Source organism: Euprymna scolopes, chromosome 12, assembly GCF_053919585.1.
Source record: "Euprymna scolopes isolate OS-2025 chromosome 12, ASM5391958v1, whole genome shotgun sequence".
NCBI lineage: Eukaryota > Metazoa > Mollusca > Cephalopoda > Sepiida > Sepiolidae > Euprymna > Euprymna scolopes.
This window is the reverse complement of record NC_136493.1, coordinates 103,811,412-103,831,759: the sequence shown is the minus strand read 5'-3', so window position 1 is coordinate 103,831,759 and position 20,348 is coordinate 103,811,412.

The following is a 20,348-nucleotide window of genomic DNA, read 5'->3' as shown; positions in this document are numbered from 1 at the left end:
ATGGTTGATCACATCATTCTTCCCAGACTGCAAGTTGTTGCTTAAAGTAAATGTGTTGCTTCCTTTCCCAACGTGTAGCAAGTAATATGGACTTCTAACTACGCTAACTGTCTACCTTGCTCTCATAAAACTTACGAACACATACAACTACATTAGTAAAGATAAACTAATCATGATGTTGCCTCTCATTGGCTTTCACTCCTAAAATACCATGGAAATGCTTAGCACAACGCAGAATTGTATGTAAAAAGAGGCGTAAAACAGAGCTATATGATGCTCCTATGCTGATTCTCTATTTTTTGCACATTTCTTAAGTAATCGGTTACTTTTCAAGAAGAGGAAACCTACCTTCGCTTAAGAACTGAGAACCTCCTCTTCAGAATTCTCGAAGAACAAAGTCAGTTACTCTCCACGGATGAGGCAATTAAACATACGGTTTTAAAATTTAATGCTCCACAACCTCAATTCCGTGTATTAATTTGATAGAGTAGTACATTTTTCTGATAATTTTCAAAATAAAATTAACGTTTAACTAATGTAGAAAATGATTACAGTTTTCATGATATAATTTAATCTACAGATGTATCTGATTATAACTATGTTTATATCTATTTTCTATTATAACATTTGGAGCATTCATTTGTGTCAATGCACAAATCATATAATACTTTATTGTTTCAACTTATTAAATGAATATTTAAATCAACACCTGAAAATAAAATTCTGCTTTTACTTCGTTGTCTTTACAACAATACACCCACTACGTTTACTTTCATTTACTTTGTAGATGTATTTATAATTTAATATATTTCGTTTGAAACTAATATTTAACATACCTGGATATAGCAATTAGGACACTTGTTAGAATATTCTAAGTCCCATTACCTCAGATCAATATGCTAATTCTATATTTAATTTACCATTTGATATATTATAAAATATCATTAATAACTCTCTGTTATTAGTTTTAAATTAAAGGAAATATGTAAAATATGTCATTATACGTGTTTTGCTAATATATTCTACAACTGTCTCTGATTATACCCCGCTTTAGTATTTGCTATCACTATATTTTTTTTGGATTATGGTGATGTACGCTTTCTATTGTATAGATCTTATTTGCTAATTTTATATTTTTAAATATATCTCTATAAATTCAAAACCGTTTAATTTTCTATGAGTAATAGTGTACTTTATTGTAACGTTGCCCATGTTTCTTGTCGCGTATTATCAATTCAATATATATTTATATCTATGTAAACAGATTTTAATTATCGTTTGTTAAGAAAGCTTTCTTTAAATATTTTTATATGATATGATCCCAGATTGTAAAGGTTACATCGGTCAGACGTATTTTAAGTGCATTTACTTGTATTAGCTCGTATCAAATATTTCAGTTTATATTAATTTTATTATTTCGTAATCACCTTATCAAATTTGGTAATAAATGTGTTTGCTTATTATTATTGAACGCTAGTATTTTAAAATTGCTAGATATTTGCTTAACATGTCTTTTATATTACATTTAGTGACCCCAACGTATTATTTGGTTTTATTAATGTCAATCACTTTAGGTATTTTATTAGAAATGACACATTTACATTTAACGAACATTCATCCGAATTTTTACTGTTGCTAAGAGAATTTTCGTCAATGTTTGATTAGTATAGAAAACTCATGCAATAATATTTATGCCTATTTTTCACAATTCGAACTTATAGTTTAAACTAAGTAAGTATTTGTAGAAATAGAAAATTTAATATTATTTCATTTAAGGAGTTTTCCTATATTTCATTATTTTTCATTTTTGTCAATTATTTGAAACATTCCTTGGCAAGTTATTTTTTATATGGGCGCTAAAAAGCATATTAAATCAATAACAATGTTTACGTCTTTTTCTCATTCTATTTTTGATTTCCGTTATTATTTTGTTAGGTACATATATTGTTCAATTCCAAATTATTTTGACGATTTTTTCATATTATTTTAACCATTAGATTTACACCTTCCCATATGGTATGGAATAACATATAGCTGTTTCGGTTTGGATTCTTTTCCTGCATGTAATATCTTTTTTTCATTATTTAATATACTTTATTTCACATAAATTATCTAGGTAATACATCATTATAATATTCTTCATTGTTTCGAAATATATGTTTATTATGGAATAATCTGGATATTCATCTTGATATGCTAGGCATAATCGATTTCTTCAATGAGGTGAGATGTTTCATGTATAATCAATATAATATAGGGTTACGTTAGGTTTATGACATGTTTCATACGTATGGTTAAGATTAAGGTGATATCTAAAAAAATACTATTCTACGATTTTATTCATGGTTAGATTTTAGTCAATATCTTAATGAAATTGGATATCATTTGAATAATGTTTTCTAACATTTTATTAGCTAAGTTTATGAAGAATAGTGAACATCCCTACTTTAGACCCCCATTTTACTTTGTTCTTTTTTTAGCTACCTCCTTATGAATGTAGAGACCTACTAAGTCAGTAACCTGTGTAGACATCAAGACGCCGCAGTAATAGAAAATATTACTTCTCTTTTTTTTCTAGACCAGTATTTATTTTCATATTCAATACTCCTGATGAATTTAACTATACCACTTCCTAATTTTATAATATTAGTTTAAAATTCCGGTAATTCTAATGTCTTATCTTACAACTTTAGAGACATTCATGGGCAATATGAATAAATGTTGAACATAATATACATACTTTTTATTATTACATTTAAACTAACTACGCACCTCATCTAATAAAGACTGTAGATTATGTTCTACTTAAAAAATATTGGATATATTCTAGCTAAACGTTTTAACTAATTTCACATATATCTGAAATACAAGTAAAGATCAATGTAATTCTTACTGGGAACTGACCTTTTAAACAGATCAGCATCTGAACAGTTGTATGTGTCTTTTTGTTTCACCGTAAATTCAGCAATAAAAAGACTGCTACATGTTGACTTTTTTATGAGCAAATTGAATGGCACAAATATAGGAGTTATCGACAGTGCGAATTAGAAAAATTGAATTATCAAATATCAGAGTACATTTGGTCGATAATTACACTATTTCCCCTTCTATTGTGGAAGGAAATATTGAGCAGAATCCAATCTGAGAATGAATAATTGAATTAATTTAAAATCAAAATATAGATGACTTCAACTAATACTTCTATCACTAACCCTAACCCCTCTTGTAATGGCAATACTCTTAGTGTGTTCGCTCAACCTTGGTGCTTTGCTTGGTTACATTTTTTTTATTCCTGACTGCATTTAAGCCTTCTATATCATCTGGCACTATATAGTGAAGAATAGAATTGGTTATTAAATTCGTAAACATAGGACTTATTTTGTTACATTGAATACCGTTGTTTATGCTATGTTTTTTACAATATAATACAAGTGTAAGTAAACAAAAATAAGGAAATAAATTCGAGATAATATATATTAAATATAAAACATGAATACAAAACATGATTAAATGTAGAGTCATTGGAAATTTAAAAATATATATATTAAATTAGCCCTTACACTGTCTAAAAAATAACACGTCGTGTATTACTGAAGCCTCTGCAATTCTCGATCTAATGAAAATACTACATTTGGCTATATTCAACGTGTAACGAACTATTGATACGAAGAATAAACCGAACCGTAGCGCTAGGTATGTCAGAAACTGCGTGAAAAATATTGAATAATTCGACCTACCTGTCTTTCCAAGCTTATAACTACTCGAATAATGTAATTCAAACCCTAATTAATTTTTAATTAAAGGAGACAGGGCCAAGGTTTCGTTTAAAATATAAAATAAAGAAAACAACGTGATTTAAAAAAGGGGTTTTCCTTCAGACTTTACAGGTAAATTTATTAAAAAAAAAACCCAACGGTTTTGTTTTAAATGTGAATATATAATTTACTAGCAATCGGTGCCCGGCGTTGCCCAGGTGTTTTGAAGTGTTTGCTTAGGAAAAAAAAAAGGTCAATTTTTTAAAACTTTTACCCCTATTATGACCTCGTAAAATTTATTGTTTAGGGATCAAGTAAAGTTAATAAGTTAGATCCATGTCCAAGGAATCTATATATATAAAATATCACGTGTTCAGACCTTAAATTGTAGGAGAAGTTTGGTAGAGTTCTCAAAGGTCTAATTGTTGAATATTGACCACTTAATCGCCAAATTTCTGTCGAAAACCTATCACATCGATGTTCCCAAATCTCAGTACCCTGTATATCAAATTTCGAATCTGTAGGCTTAAAATTGACAGAGTTTTAACGTAGGGAAATGCACACAGACGCACCGACACACACAGACACTATCACTTATACATATATATAAACATAAACATCATATATATAAAGATAATAGTACGCCATATATATAACAAAAGACCATTATTTACTGAAGTGAAAGGAAAACCCGGGGGAACTTTACCCAAAAATAAATCTATATTTTTTGTGTGTATTGATAGTCTGGTACTTATACAGTTTAGTGACGACATTAAAAAATGGAAATATTGAAAAAAAAAATTATTGTACGTAACTGTTATAGACTGAAGTTCTACGAAAAAAATTTCACTTCATTTGATCAAGTAGTTTTTTTTTTTTTTTTACAGCGAAAAACAATGATTTATCACGGCTACGTCAACGTGGCCATTTTGGAAATGTTATTGCAGGCCCAGGAATTCCCCAAGGGCAGGTAACTGCCGTACATAGCAGCATACCTGCATTTTAGGCCAATCTAGCCCTTTTTCCCCCCCACCAGAATGAGATTTTTTTTTTTTTTTTTTGCGAAGACAGATGCCATTTTTGGGGTGTTTTTTTTTTTTTTTAATTTGTAACAGAAGTAAATAAACGAAGTTTCGAAGTTATCCATGCGTGTCCAACTGAGCATGTTTCGAAAATAATCTCGTATAAAAATTCCTCAATTCTTTGCATTCTTCAATTTCTTTGCATATTCAATAGTATTCTTATTTATAAAAAAAAAAATACGCAAAAAAATTGCAGATTAAAAAAAAAAAAAAACGTAAAAAAATTTCAGATGTGTTGTGCGCATCTCAATATGGCGAGAAAAAAAAAGGCTAGATTGCGAAATTTGGCCTAAAATGGAGGTATTCTGCTAGGTACATTTCCAAAATGGCCACGTTGACGTCGTCGTGATAAATAATTGTTTTTCGCTGTAAGAATTTTTTTTCGGAGAACTTCAGTCTATAACAGTTACGGACAATACAATTTTTTTTCAATATTTCCATTCTTTAATGTCGTCACTAAACTGTATAAGTATCGATAGTCTTATCAACACCCCTTTTTTCTATTTATTTATAAAGAAAATACAACTTTATACAAATTCCCTATTAGTTTTTTTTTTCGGTTCTCTTATACGATGATCATCTTTATTTAACTATTACGTGTAATTATATTCATACAGATATTCTATATGATTTATATTTGCGTAATATTTGCGTAGAAATGAAGAAAATCAAATTTACTGTGTATTTACTGTGTTGCCATAACAACGTGACGTAGCCAAGGACGGTAGTGGACGTGAGTGTGTGTGAGTGTGTGCGCGTGTTTTCGTGCTTTATTGTTTGTAGTAGTAGTAGTACTAATAATCTGTCCAGCGTTTGCTTTCTTGTGTTAATGGCGGACGTTGAGTCAGAGGTTGGATTGTGATGTCTGTAACTTTCGTATTTTTCTAATTTGTAAATGGCAAGTTAGAAAAAAATTAAACCCTTCCAAGATGGACAATAAATAAGACCAAAATATTTTATGGTAAAGTTAAGAGCGTAAGAACTATACTTTTTTAGGAGATGTGATTATTGGATTAACCAATCAGAAATCGTCTGTGGCACACACATCTCTGTTTTTATAGATATATAGATTGATCTTTTATCTTCTAGTTGTGATATATAAAACTTTAGTAAATAAATTGATTTTTTTACTTTTTATAGACATTTCAAAATGGGGGACGTGAATTAATTCGATCCCCTCTCTTTCCAAGCTTATTACTCGAAAAAATGTAACTCACACCCTATATTTTAATTAAAGGAGAAAGGACCTAGATTTCATTAAAAAACAAAACAAACAACAACGTGGTTTAAAAAAGGTTTTAAACTTCGGGCATTACAGGTAAATTTCTAAAAAAACACTACTTTTTTGTTTTAAATATTAATATATTATTTATTGATCTATTTGTGATATATAAAACTTTGGTGAGTAAATTAATTATTTACTTTTTAATAGATATTTCAAAAGTTGAGGGAATAAACACCCTTTTGTCTAAAATTGTATATTTTATATTTTGTTTAGATGAACGAGCTTAATATTTCACATTGACCCTAAAAATGTCGTAAAAATAGAATCAATAGAAAAATTTTGAAAGATTTTTTAAGTTTTAAAATTGAAAAATACTGAACTTGTAAAGTTGAAATAATTTCATTACTGTTTTTTTAAAAATGAACAAATAATATTTCTATTACGTTTTATACAGCTTTAATAGTTTATTTTGGAAGTATTATTCATATAGAAAATAAACAAACCACTTTTAAAAGAGAAATTACGAGTTTTTTTTTAATATTTTATTCGCAGTTTCGTGTTAGAGGTGTAAAAAATTCCTACAAAAATTCTAATACACCTAATGTAGCGCAAGCGTGGCCCCAGAGCGGGATGGCAGGTAATGGGAGAAAAAATAGAGAGGAAATTGAACACGCTGCTGATGAAAATATTTTTAAGCAAGTGTATAGAAATAACATTGTTTAACTACATCGTAGCACGATATACACTTTTAAACAATATACGGTGACCACGTTTCAGATATTTCCAAAAATCTCGGACTACCATGCATATAGTGGGAGAGATTACAAACAGAGCATGCTTATACCTGCAGACTAAGCGACTGTAAACTGGGATAGATGGGACAATAACGAATGCGACCATATTGCCTTTTCCTTGTAAAAATAATATGCAGGCGGCTTGTGGTGAAAACTGGAAAAAAATAAAACTCAACTGGAAAAAAATATGAAACTTGTTCCTAATGAATTGGCTTTTTTATTTGCGTACCGTTATTGTTATAAATACACATGTGCTTTACTTAAGAGACTCATTCAGACGGGTACCGTGTAATTGACTATTTTATAGAATCTATATTTTGCTTTATTCTTAAGTCGGCGCAAAAATCAAAAAACGACATTATTTTCCACCAACCTAAAACTTATTGTATAGTTATCATAATTTGGAGTGCGAGCTTTAAAACGCCTTTTGACACAAAACAATGCGATGTGTTGCTGTTCGTATTTTCTGTATGCATGTATTGGTAAAGTAAAAACAAAAACAGGCAAACCACATTGAATGTACTGATATATTTGCAAAATAAATTTGAGAGAGCATGTAACATATAAGTAAAACACTATTTCGACAAAATAGTATTACATTTGAATGTGTGTATTTCTTAGAAAGACCTTTGTTTTAAAAAAAAGTAATGTTGTTTTTTATCAAATATATACAAGTAAAAATATTATTCGTACACAAACCCAATACTAATATAAGAATTTTGACATGGAATATGTAGTTTCAACCTTCCACCATTAATATACGTAATAATAAAAAGTGCATCAGTTTTAATGAAATAAGCTCGTAAATAATAATTTGGTGTAACGTTGATGTAAAAATTTATGAGGAAGAGTGTATAACAGACACATTTTCACATTGACATTTTATTTCGTTTTTTGAAAGGATATAAAAGATGAATAGCTAACCCTCTTTGTTTGTGCTGAGATTGAAATAATCTTGGTCATCGAGAAGAAGACTATTTCGTATGGTTTCCAAAAGGCCTTTTCTCATATTTTTAACTCGAAACGTTCTAGAGCAAGAAAAACTGGGTTGACATGAATAAAACAAATGAGTTTTCATTCCCTAAACTCTTTTTTTTATATAATTAGCACTAATCCATATAACATTGTTATTTCTTAGTAATGCATGTTTCTGCATAATAAATACAATTCACTATTGACATTGTCCATACGTCCAATTGCACACCTCTACATTTGGCGCAAGTGCATTATTAAGATCGGGGTTCTCAGTGTTTCACAGCGTTAATATTTGTAAGAGAGAATATATTTTAGGTAATGATTGGAAAAGTTTAGATATTATATATAGTCAATTTAAAACCCTCTAATTAATTATAGCAAAAATATACGAGGAATTACTTTTGGGTTTCAACTCGTAATATAGGGTGTATTTTTTTATCCAATACTTCAGCTTGCTTTAAATTGTCTTTTGAATGTAAGTTGTTTCGTTTGTTTCGTGTTATATCCAGAAAAATGAGTTAGTTGTGTTGGTTTACTTTGACCCGACGTGCGAAGAAGAACGTATATATAATTTTTCTGGTCTATTTTTAATTTTAACTTCGTAAATTTGTAGCATGAATATTTCATGAAACATTGATATGCTCCTTTTTTTAAATACAACTTCTTACATAGCGTCCAGATAGGTTACTCTCATCGCAAAAGTCAATACAATACTTTACAGTAAATTAAAGAACGAATATTGTTATGAATAAGTGTTGCTAATCTAAGTGATGTGTAAAAATCATGCTACATATGCCTGCTTATGCATTCCAAGAAGAGATTATATTACTACCCTCTATCTTGAGTCAGAATACATGAATATTAATGTATCACATTGCATATATATATTCATGATTTTAAGAATATTTATTACTTTGAAACTGTATACATCTTCTCGGATTTTTTGACAGCCACTTCAGTGTGCTTTGAAAGATGCGTTAGAATATTGAGTATTTATTTGTTACACTCCATGTTTAATATCTACAATTACTAAGCTTATCTGAAAACATTGTTTTCGTTTCTAAGCATTACATTTCTAGTAGTAAACTAGCGGATTTTGTAAAATATTTATATGTGTATAATATGTTCAACATAGGAGAATAACCACTAGACATCGACCAATTCCCCTTCCTTGTAGTGCAAAGCTCTTATTTAAATCTTATGAAACTAAAGATAATTTTCTTGAACAAAAATATGTGGCATTGATATTATTAGATACTTTTGTTGACCTCACTTTTATTAGATGCTTAAAAAAGGTTAGATGCATTATTTAATAATATTAGTACGAACATGAATGTAATATACATTACTTGGGAATAACAACTTCTCTGTTCATAGATCTGTATACACAGTGGGGGCAAGGAGTATCCGATACAAAGCAAATCATTGATGTATTTTATTACACAAAAAGAGAAATAATAATAAAGTACCCTTCTAATGTATTTTTATATGATAAATACTGATCACGTACAAGAAATAATATATGTAAACGCATTAATAAGATCATCAGGTTAATGTCATATCTAAGGGTTAAAAAGGTGTAAAGATATGTTATCTACCTATTTTGGAAGATTCTTTTAAGTCTTGTCAGCTTCATTAGATATTTCTTTTGTACTATCAACTAAAACACTCGCCTCAGATTTTTATTTAAAAAAAACTACAGAAAATGGGCACTGATTTATGAAAATATGATGTTATGAAAAGGAAGGGTCGTAAAAGATAGCTTCGAATTTGGGGGTATAAAAACCAAAGGAAAATATGACGAAAGTAAAAATAAAATAGATAAATCCCATAATTTATTAAACTATGCCTGTTCACACTGACGCACTTATCACAATATTCTGTGGATCTATATAAAAAAAAAAACTTGTTAAACTTTGTGACACATTTCCATTCTATGAATGTTAGGCGCGAACGAATACCCCATCATTTTATTATAGCATATTTCTTCAAAATAAAATATAATTATCAAAGTATACTTACGCAGATAAATATGAAAACGCTTTATTAAAGTGTGTGCCTATTTCCATTCTATGAAGGCTAGGCGCGAACGCAGACCCCACAATTTTATTATACAATCCCTATTTAAGTTGGAACATACTTATCAAAGTATACTTATGCACATCTATATATAAAAAAATTGTAGTTTTTTTTTTATTTTTACATTCTTTATTACCATACTTTGTGGACCAGGCTCGAACACTGACAAAACAATTTTAAGGAACCACCGTTCTGCCAGATCAAACATACCCATTCTTGTGTCTCGATACATCTTCTATCATTATATGACACACACAGACATTAAGCTTTTCACACATATATATATATATATATATATATATATATATATATATATATATTATTATTATTATTATTATCATTATTAGTGCATCTATAAATCAAGCTTATTAGAGGAGGTGGAGATTTAAGTTCATTGCAATTTGTTGGACCAAATATTGGCCGTTGGTAAAGATTAGTGGTGTTTCTTTGGAGAGATTTAAATGACATCTCAATTTCAGTACATGTATAAATCGCATTTTTATAGATACATTACTTATTGAAGAGGTATTCTTCTTTGTTGCCAATTACATTTGATTTTCTTTGAAAATGGAAACAGGAATTGATTTGGAATCATTAATTTGCTTGTAATTAAGGTTATGATTGTATGGGCTAATATATATGCATACATACATATATAGATATACCTCGGCTAGCGAACATTTTGGTGTTCGAAAAAAATGTATATATCTATATATTTATATATATTATATAGTGTATATATAAATATATATATATATATATATTAAACTAAAATGCTATTAACATGGTCTCGGCAATTGTTTACCGCGAGACTGTTACTGTTTACAACATCACGTTTAAACCAAAAATAAACTATTATAAAAAAAATTAAAAACATAAATAAAGAAATTAGAAATAAAAATAAATAAATTAATAAATAAAAACCCTAACCATATTAAATTAAAATGCTATATACAAGTTCCGGCAATTGTTTGCCACGAGCCTGTTACTGTTTACAGCATCACGTTTGTACAAAAGTCAAATACATATCTGACGAAGAGAGTTTTTTCGAAATAATATATAACACGGATATACCACCAGACCATCTTTCTGAGGTGACCACGGTGCAAATGTAAATATGTGTATAAGACATATAGGAATATGTACACATGTATGTGTAAGTTGTATTAATAAAACGTTATCACCTGTTTTAGCTTGTGTCTTTCCGTTTCCTTTGCATTGTACCGCCTACTACACATTTTATTTAACTAATCTATATATAAAATATATATATATATATTTATATTATACATATATTATACATATATAATATTTAATATATAAATATATACGTTTCTCTAAGGAAACAAGATGGCTGACGAGAGCCGAACATGATTTACGTGTTACAAGTAACGGTTTCCCGTTGTGTTTTGGCTTGACACCGAGGGTACCAATGTTTTTCTGAACTTCTGTAAAACTAATAAATAAATATTTAGCTCTTATATCGAAAAGGTTTTTCTTTGTAATGGAGCACTTTGTCGGAACTCTTTCCCCAAAATACAGTAATCAAATATATATATATATATATATATATATATATATATATATATACATATATATATGTATATATATATATAAATTTATATATATGTGTGTATATATTAAAATACAGCTACATTGAAGCATTTATAGTGGTAAGAGTGTGTAAAAGAAACACCATTGACCATTGATATTTATATAAGATAGGTATATGAAAGGTAAAATTCTATATTTTATAATTGTATGCATTTGAGAAAAACGATCGGGATAAGGGTGCAATGAATATTTTCGTGTTTAGTAAAAATAAAAGGTGAAAGGTAATATATTAGAGATTAATCCGAGTGAATAAAATTACATATTATTTTTTCTGTAACGTATATTGGAATGTAGGATTAAATTGTAATATGTTTTGAATAAATAAAGTTATATTCAATTTTGAGTGTGCTTAAATATTTTATTAATGGATTGAATACAGCCTGTAAAACAATGCATACATTGAATTCAGATGAAACTGAAATAAAACGTACCATGTAACAGGTGACCTCAAAGTAATAATAGGTTATTTATTAATGCTTTTTTTTCTCAATGGAATATTTAAGTTAGTTAACATCAATGTAATCGTTCGCTAATCAATGACGGAGTTTAACGTGTAGTTCATTTTATCAATTTCAGAACGTTTTTTATTCAATATATATTAACATCGATATCTACACATTCTAATGAAGATGTATCTACTTAAAAACAAACGTTTCTTTTTGCTTATTTCGGAGGATAACATCGGTATCCATCCTTTAACATGGTTTAAATATATGACTGCACTGATGAGCCCCTTTTAACTTTCTATATTTTCTGATCATTTTATTTAATATATTTCTTTCGTCTGCTTTTAATTTTATATACTTATATGAGATGTTTCCTTCCATTATTATCCCTTTTTATTCCATTTAAACCATCCTAAAGACAAGTCGCCCTTGTATAGCCTTATATCCTTTAATCTTCTAGTTCAATGTTTTGCACCACTGTCGTTTTTATCTATTTTTTTACACCTAATATATTATGGTTAATCCATTAAGTAATATTTTTCTATTGTTAATGTGTTATATATTATTAATATCTTTAATAATGATTGTATGACTAATCCTATAATTATTATTACATCTATCCTCGACGCACTTTATTATTATTATTATTATTATTATTATTATTATTATTATTATTATTATTATTATATACATATATATAAACACACACACAAACATACATACACATTTGTATATATCTAACGACTGTGAGTGATTATATAAATATTACTACAACCAAATAACGTCGAAACTAAGAAGATCCATGAGAGTCAACATACCAGCCCATATCCAATACTACACTTAGGATTATTCGTCAGATCCTCTGCACGTAAACAAATAACACACAAAAAATAGATGGAAATAAAGAAAATCTTAAAGCTGAATTTAACACGCACGTTAACTTATATTAAAGAGAATTTATGGGTCGGTTTCAGCAGAGGTGCTACACATTACATATTTTAATAACCTTTTACTTCTAGAAAATAAATAAGATACGGGTAGAGTACTAGTGTACAGGAAAAATTTAAAAAAATATGTCATCAAGGTTTACTGTTAAGGAGTATATAAAAATCTAACAGACAGTAAATATCACGCTATTCATCCCGTTAATCAAGCGCTGGCGTTGTCTACTAGCAAAGGAAATTCGCGGAGAAAAGTAAAAATAATTTGATTTTTCAGGGAGCTGAACAGAACATCGGGCACGCATATGAAAAAAAGAAGAGACAAGAATTATATGCATTCAACTTAGCGATTTAATGAAACGGATATATACGCACATATACACAACCACACACACAACCACATGCATACATATATGCATACATACATGCATATATACATTCATTCACATACACTGCTAATCAACATTTTAAGACCACTATTTTTTTTTTAACTAATACTATAATCTAAACGGTTATGAAAACAGAAACGTACATTACAAAAAAATTATTTTAACATTTGCATTTTTATGAAATTAGGCTTTTTACAGATGATCAATAATATAAGACAAATGGCATAAATTGTAAGATTTATCGTAATTCTAATGCTTTTAGTTCAGTTAGATAGTAGCAATCACAATCTAATGGTGAAAGCACGAAAGGTAACTAAAGTTGAGCTCTCTCGAATTACAGGATTCCATAAGCAAGCTAGCGATATAAGCGAAGGTATATCGCAGTAGAAATGTTATTTGACACATTCTAAAGAACACTGAGATCTATAGAAAAGCAAAATCCTTTGGTAGGCTCCGCAAAATTTCTCTTGCATTGAGTAGTAGAATCAATCGGGGTGGTATGAATGACAGAGGACTTTTTTTTCTAATCAAAGTAGTACGGATGCTGTTTACAGTCCAATAACCATAGGGAGGCACTTACAATAAAAAGGCATGGTAAATAAAAAGCTTAAACGAATCCCTCGATTGCTTCGACGTGACAAAGTGGACCGCTTGAGACGTGGTCATGAATACAAAACCTGGGACGTTGAGAAGTGGATAAAAGTAATTTAGATGACCCTGATAGCTTCCAACGAGATTAACATGAAAAAAACATGCCGCTTTAATTTTGTCAATACGTCATTGTCATGTAGGTTCCGTAAGAATATGGGATACCTTTTCTTACAGAGGGAAGATGGAGCGTCAGGCGGTGCAGAGTCGTGCGACAATCGTCGGTTATATTAGCAGGCTACAAAAAGCATCTTTGATCATGGAGGGGCATCGTTTGTATGGGGATGAATGGTTATTCTAACAGAATAATGTTGCAATTTACACTGCAAGACGGACCTTGAGCTTTCTACAAGAAAATGGAGTCCATCTTTTTGGACATCCTGCATGCTCATCGGACTTGAACCCAATTGAGAATGTTTGCGGATGGATCACAAGAGAGGTTTATCGAGATGGCAAATAGTGTTCAACAAAAAATGAACATTGTGTAGTCATCTTCAGAAATTGGAGCTGAATCTCCGCCACCTAAATAGAAAACTTATAGCATGCCTCAAAGAATGTGTGACGTAATTAAAACAGTGGAGGTAGAACTCATAATTAAGTTTGATTGGTGAATGTTTTCATAAACTTTTCATACAATTTTTTTTTAATTTTTTACAATTTCAATAGAAATTTCATATAATTTTTATTTTTTTTACAATTTAATAGAATGTTTGTATCTGGTCTTATAATTTTGATCATTCTGATTGCAGTCCAATTCAATAAAATGTACATTTTTAATATAAATCTTTGGAATGTAGCTTTTGTTTCCAGAACATATTCAATTGTAGTAGTTTTAACCTAAAGTCGGAAGAGATTAAAATTGATCCTTAAAAAAAGGTTTATTTTCAAAAAGATTCTTAATGGTCTTACATTTTTATCAGCAGTGTATATACAGACGTGTCATAATGCAAATTATCGTTACCAACAAAAATATAAATATGCGTATAACTTAGAAAATTACGGTGGTTACAGATTCTGATTGCAGTCCAATAACCATTAGCCGATATTTACAATAAAAAGACATGGTAAATAAAAAAGCTTAAACAAATTCCATATTTATTATAATAATATTAGAAATTAACGCATAAATCATTTACCGTCCTCTAAAATCTTTCATACTAATTTTTGCAAAAAATTAAGATCAATAGAACGAAGGAAATAAATTAGTAGACTAACAGTAAGTAACGATGTTTATCATTAAAAACACACTTAGAACGTTCTCACCAAGAGGTAATCGTACATGCATCATTATAACATTTTAAAATCAATATAAAATATGCTACACGCACGGACTACCACGATATTTCCATTAGTATTCATAGGTTGCCTCAATAATGTAATGCACAGATATAACATATGTTATACAACCCCCAAAATATAAAACTGATAAATCGTAAGATGCAAAATTAAGCACCAGTACACGTTTACACGCATTGCGAACAGGAAATATTACATCTCCTGCTAGTGATTGTTTTTATTGGAGCAGTAAATACTGTTTTAAATAGATGCCCGTTTGTTTAAAATTGGAAGATTGGATACATAAATATTATATTCAAAATCTCTCATTTCACCATAAAAGAAAAAGACGCGTCTGAGATATTCAGAAGACATTATTGACACGACTGAGGCACAATGGAATAAAGTATATTCCAACATTAATCCAAGTATATCGGTATTAGCGGCAAACATACCTAAACCGTAGAACAGATAAAAGACTGTATGCTGTATATCTCAAGAAAACCGGTAACATTTATGACGAAAGTGTGATTCTGGCAAAAAAGTTAATGGTTAGGATTTTGCTCCATATATCCGCACGCATTACTATGTCATTCTGAGATTATAAATGTTTGTCCTTCAGCATGTGGTACACAAATTACTCTTTGATTTTTATGCGACATATATTTTCTTGCAAGAAAATGCAATATGCCACGGCTCCGAATGCACTAGCATTCTTTATAATGAAAAGTAGGCCCAATTAACTAACAAGTTAAAAAACAGATGTGAGTCCGAAACAAAATGTTTTAAAGATAATCTGTGAACAGCTCAAAATCAAAAGAAAAAATCATCAGATCCCCTAAAATATCGAAATACAATTAAAAGGGAATTACGTTCATTTTCTACAAAGTAATTGCTTAGATCAAGGTGTTATAGATGCCAAAAATAAATATGTATTTTTACTATTATATAAAGCCAAGATTGTGTTTGTTCATGTGTATCAGTGTGTCCCTGTATGTGTGTATGTTAGTTTATTCCCGTTCAACCCGGAAATGGTTGCTTCGATCTATACTACATACTGCACAAAGCTACTTTATTAGCCTGGCTATGTTCTTCTACAGAGTTTTTTGCAGAATTCCTTCAGTAATAATCGATAGAACATCATCGAAATAATCTGACGCACGAAGAAGCCTGCGATTTGACCAGGGTTAACATCCCCACACAATAAACATCGCACATGCATTTGATATTTTTTATTACCGAACAAGACGAAATGGCACGAATTTTACATAAAGTTTTTTTCTGTTGCTTTCAAAATAAATGATTCTGTTTAAAGCACGCTTTTAAATATACTTGACTTTTTCACATTTAACTTAATTTCAAGCAATTATTGCTGGACAAACAGCAATGCCAGGCATATGCTACTAATAGTAGAGTCGTTGAAATCACCAGCGCGTGTACAAAATAGATTAAAACTGAAGCATAATACATGAATTTTGCATGTTAAATTTCAATGCAAATTATATATATATATATATATATATATATATATATATATATATATATACACACGCACACACACCCATGCGCATATATATATATATATATATATATATATATATATATATATATATATATATATATATATATATATATATATATATATATATATAAACATTAGGTTTTGGCAACGTTGGGGCACATTGCTTTATATATATATGGATTTATATTGTACAATTTCAAAATGATGTTGATATTTTCTTCGCAATGAAGTATTAAGGCCATACTTAAATCATGTTTTGTTGTTTTTTTTTACTTTCTTCATTATCACCTTTATTTATGAGAAAACCTTATGTTTCTGTTACATATAAAATGAAAAACGTGTTATATATTTTCCAAACCTATTAAATATGAAGTCAAATCTTGACATGTTTCATATGTAATACACTGTAAACAACAATTAACATCAACAGAACATATCTGCTCATATCTTAATTTTATAATATCTTCTAATCATATTCTACTATATCAATTAGAACTTTGGTTCTATAGAATTATACACTATTTTCTTGGATAATGATTGTTTATTCCCTTAGGCAATCCAATTTCACTTTTCATATGGTTATCTTTATGATGTCAATTAGTAATGAAGTATTTATAATACATTGAGAATATCGCCTTGTCGATGATTAAGGTATCCTTTTAGTGTTGGGTAAACTAGAAAATAATATATCTTCTACAGGTTGATTTGGGAATGCAGTAAGTATACGTAGAGTATCCTTTCATAAACAAATTTCTTTTATGACGTGTTTTAGGGCAGGAGTATTTATTGTAGCCATGATGCCGTACTCTCAGCCATTGTTATTTTTTATTTCTATATGTCGACATTTTTTTGAAATTATGCAGCATAGTCTATGCTTGTTGTTAAGAAATTACTGATTTACTGTCTGTTAGGTGTTGTGTACTATGGTATTTTCTCAGGATACTCTCCTAAAAATCAAAAAATAGTTTGTCTTATTCATGAACGCTCTATAAGGCAGTACTCGCAAACGCATATTGCTTCTTTATGCGTTAGTATTTATGACCCATTTTTCAGGAATCTAATGTTTAAGTTTCTAAAATTTTGCAGTGTGATAATGTATATATATATATATATATATATATATATATATATATATATATAAGTTCCGCATGCCTAGTGCTGAAAGTCCTATATTCTTTTAAGTATAATATGCTCTTTAAGTATAAGATTCTCTCGCGAAAATGTGTTCTAGACTCTTTGTGTTTGAAATAAATTATAAATAATAATTATATATAATACCCTAAACCTAAGGGTCTATTAATGTATGTATATTTCGGAAAACTATTTGAATTCCCCATGTTTAAAATACTACCAATACATATTCACGGTTATATATCTGCAAACGTTAATCAATTATATATATAAATATATATATGATGAGTGCAACGTCTTGTCAGACGAGTGTCAATCCCTCATACACTTAAATCCATGAGACAAAAAATGACTTTTTTTAGTCGTATTGGTGAATTCACACGCTCAAGCAGGCATGTCACTGAAGACTGTCATTGAGATCAATTATTGCATGCGTCTGGACTTTCAAGGCTCCAAGTGCCACAGGACCGTTTTTAGACAAATGCCTGAGGGAGTATCAATATACAGATGATGTTACAGAGTCTTAGCTTTGTACGGCAGCTAAGTCTCTCACTCGATTCAAAATGGTGAGATCCAGCAACAAACAAGAGCAAGATAGCCAACAACAAGTTAAACTGCATACCAGCTTAATGCGGGTGCTAGTCTCTCGCTTTATGTTTTTTTTTAATCAGAGATGTGCTTTCCCTAGAAAGGTTGCCTTCACCAAGGCTTACGGGAGCCTTCTGTACTCCAACATATATATACATATATATATATATATATTGATATATAGATATATTTATATATATATATATATATATACACACACATATATATGTCTCTGCTTCCATGTTTCTTTTGATATATATCTATATATATTGATAATATATATAATATATATATATATAGAGATAGATAATATATATATATATATATAGATAATATATATGTAGATAGATAAAATATATATATAGATAATATATACATATATATGTGTATGTATGTATATGTATGTGTGTGTATTGAAAGAGAGCTGGAATAGAGCTATATCGGTTGACATATTGGTACAGGAACATACGATAAATGAAAGGGTATTTTTAAAAAAAAACGCTACGATAACATCGCGTTTAAAAGGGCATCAGAAAAAAACGCATGTTTTTTTTTTCCAGAAGAAACCATACTGAGAATGATATAATACAATAAGAATAAATGAATGAGCGAAAGTTCCAAAGGAGTAAATAGTATAATATATCATACATAATACAATATACATCTACGCTTTTTAGACGGCTGACTTATCCATATTATTATATTTTAAATATATATTGTGAGATGTAAGGTATTATAGATAGTGAGAGTATTACATAACGAAAAAAATATTTCCTTTTAATATATTGTGCTTGTGTTTGATGGAATTATTTAACATGTAATTGGGAATAAAATTATGTTGTTCTTGATTTTCATACAAATAAGTGTCATCCGTTGTTGGCAACTTCAGGATTCATATTATACATATCAAGCATGTGTGCCCGGTATGCGGTAGCTCAAATAAATAGCGTGCACTATTGTTTTGTTTCTAAGTGTTTCTCAATTATAACAGTTACGGTTTTCTTTATTTAAGAAACTCATGTAATATTTACCACCAACCAATTTTTATTGTCTCGCATACTACGCAAAATATATATTAATCAAAGAAGGGGTGCATGGACAATATTACCATATAAGAGAATATTCAACACCTTAATCAGTAAAGCCACAGAAAAAAAGTAATATAAAGCATTTATGAAGTTTCAAGGAATTGTAAAATTTTATGTTCCATTTTCTGTCTTTCCTTCTTTCTCCCTCCCCTTCTTTACTCTCCTTATCCCGGTGTATCTTGTATTGCTACAGCTTGTTTTATCATGTGTTGAATTCGTGCCTTTCGATTGGTCAAAGAAGATGTGTGCGTCATTTTGTTCAAAGTTTGAACAAGAGAAAGAGAAGTGGGATCGCTATCCTGCGTCAAGAGAAAGGACGTTTAAAATCGCAAGTTTAAACAAAAAAACAACGTTTTTTTTTTTCTTTTCTACAGTCGAAATTTGTGAAGGAAGACGACCCAGAATTATTCAGAAAAAATGTTTAAAAAATCAGATTTGTAAACGAAATTACAACGACCACTACACCGAGGAAGACAGAACAATGTAAGGCCTAGAACTGGTCTTGTGAACAAAGAACACTAAATCCAGTTAGGCGTTAGAATTCACGAGTAAAAAAACAAGAAATGTTCTATAGAAATTTGTTACACCACAGAAAATGTGGATTATTTTCTTATATTTTAGAACGAAGAGGCTTGGATTTTGGCGCAAGTCAGGTAATTTACCTACATACTCTTTCAAAAGGATTAAGTGTTGACGTGTTTTATTTAAGTTCCCTGACACGCAGTAAGTCCTGACTACACTTATATTCTCACCTCTACTATCCCTTACAATATTGTTAATGGAGTTCTTTGAGAAC